This window comes from Dipodomys spectabilis, unplaced genomic scaffold (assembly GCF_019054845.1).
Source record: "Dipodomys spectabilis isolate Male_0828 unplaced genomic scaffold, ASM1905484v1 ptg000234l, whole genome shotgun sequence".
Lineage (NCBI taxonomy): Eukaryota > Metazoa > Chordata > Mammalia > Rodentia > Heteromyidae > Dipodomys > Dipodomys spectabilis.
Genome location: NW_024870911.1, coordinates 18,307,501 through 18,310,097, shown reverse-complemented (window position 1 = coordinate 18,310,097; position 2,597 = coordinate 18,307,501).

Genomic DNA, 2,597 nt, shown 5'->3' with positions numbered 1-2,597 from the left:
TTGCACTAGATGTTTGCATATCCTGACCCTTACCCCAATCCTGACCCTACCCAACCCTGACCCTTACACAGTCTTACCATTATCCCAACCCTGACCTAAGCTTACCTCATTCCTGACCCTACCCCAACCTTGACCCTCCCTGACCCTATCCCCCTTTTGACCCTTACCTTAATCCTGACCCTTATCCCAGCTCTGAGCATCACCCCATTCTTGTTGCTCACCCTCTCCCTGAGCCTCTGAGGTGAAGGCCCACCCTCAATCCCTTCCTAGTCCCTGGAATTACCTTATCTGACTCTTCAACTCTGACTCTGCTCACTTACCTTTTCCTCAAGAGTCTACGACTTACCTCCGTGCACACTCAGACACACCCTTGATCTTGGATGAGACTCTCATTGGACCCTGAGGCTAGAAAAAGTAAGAGTATGAGGAACTGAAAGAAGATTTTATCTCAGGGACCACCTAGGTGAGGGAGGGAAGCTGGATTGCTGGGCAGAGGCCGCCTTCAACAGAGCTTTATAAACAGTGCTTGATTTGTACTAAATTTAAGAGGAATCCACTAAAGAGCTTTTAAAGAGTTGAGTGGAAGTAGAAAGACCCTTTATAAGGCTATGGAACAGACAGGGGAGTCTCATGTTCTGCTCTAGGTTCTTACCAGTGGAGATTAAAGAAATGCATGAAATTTAAAAAATGAACACTGGAAGTAGCACTGTGGCTCAAGTGGTAGCACACTAGCCTTGAGCACAAAGAAGCTCAAGGACAGCACCCTGGCCCTGAGTTCAAGCCCCAGGACAGGCAAAAAAAATAAAAATTGAAAACTAGAATTGAAGTCTGCGCATGATGATACACATCTGTAATCTCAGCACTTGGGAGACAGATGCAGAATGATCTCCAGTTTAATTAAGGCCAATGTTGGCTAAATCATGAGATCCTGTTTAAATTTAAAAAAAAAATAGAAGTCTTGCATGGGCTCACACCTTTTATCCTAGCTACTCAGTCAACTGAGATCTGAGGATTGTGGTTCAAAGCCAGCCCAGGCAGGAAAGACCATGAGACTCTTAGCTCCAATAAACCATCTAAAAACTAGAAGTAGAGCTGTGGCTTAAAGTGATTGAGTGCTACCCTTGAGCAAAAGAGCTCAGGGACAGCATCCAGGCCCTGAGTTCAAGTCCCATGACTGACAAAAAAAAGTCTTAGGAAATATGTTAGATTTTTTTAGGTATGATAAAAAAAATGGTCATATTTATTTTTAATTCATGGCCTGGAGCTCTACCACTTAAGTCATATCCTCAGCATATAATAGATGGATAAATTAAGGCCAAATCTATCCAATGACACATTATTTGATGATAAAGTACTGATCCAGGCCACCTATTGTAGAACCATGGATGAAAGAACCAGATCACAAAAGCCAAATGTCAAATGATTCCACTATATAGGTGAACTCACAAAGCAATTTTTGTTTTCAGGGATGCCTGGGCAGGGGGCATTAAAGTGACTAACAGCACTGGGTTTCTTCTTGGGGTGATCCAAATATTCTAAACCTGCTTATGGCAATGTTTCACAGCTCTGCAACTATGCTAACAACCCATGCATTGGGTCATTTAAGTGGGCGGGTTTTATGGTGCATGAATTGTATCTCAATAAAGTTCTACAGTGAAATAAAATTTTTAAAAAAACCAACTAGTTGGGTGCTGGTGGCTCACGCCTGTAATCCTAGCTACTCAGTAGGCTGAGAGCTGAGGATCACTGTTCAAAGCCAGCCCAGGCAGGAAAGTCCGTGAGACTCTTATCTCCAATAAACTACTAGGAAACCGGAAGTGGCCCTGTGGCTCAAGCGGTGGTAGAGCCTTAGCCTTGAGCTGAAGAGCTGAGGGACAGCATTCAGGTCCATAGTTCAAGCCCCTCTACAAACCGAGGGGGAAAAAAAAAAAAACTAAAGTAAAAACCCCTGAGAAGGCAAGAAAGGATATACTACATGAACAGAGACGCTGACCCTTGAGAGGAATGACACCAGCCTCAAACGTCATACAAGGAAAGATAGAAGATACAAATAATTTGTAGGTAGATCTCATGGTAGAAAAGAAAAATAATTATATCTACTAGCTCATAAAGTAAATCCATCAACTGAGAGTATAAATAGAAGAAAGTTCTTTTTTATTATTTTGATTTTTTTTTGGGGGGGGGGGGGGGTTCTGGCCGTGGGGCCTGAACTCTGGGCGCTGTCCCTCAGCTTTTCAAAGCTCAAGGCTAGCGCTCTACCACTTGAGCCACAGCACCACTTCCGGCTTTTTTCTTTTTGCTCATGTGGTGCTGAGGAATCGAACCCAGGGCCTCAGGCATGCAAGGCAAGTGCTCTACCACTGAGCCACTTTCCCAGCTCCTTTGATATTATTTTTAATAAGGTGCTAGGGACAGAACTCCGAGTCTCGCACAGTGTTCCACCACAGTGCAAGAACCTAGAACTACAGTGTTCTATTGTGTTCTGCCACTGAGCCGCATCCCCAACCTAGAAGAGATGTTTTAAGATTTTTGAGCTGAGGGCTGGGAAGGTGGCTCAGTGGTAGAGCACTTGCCTTGCATGCATGAGGCCCTGGGTT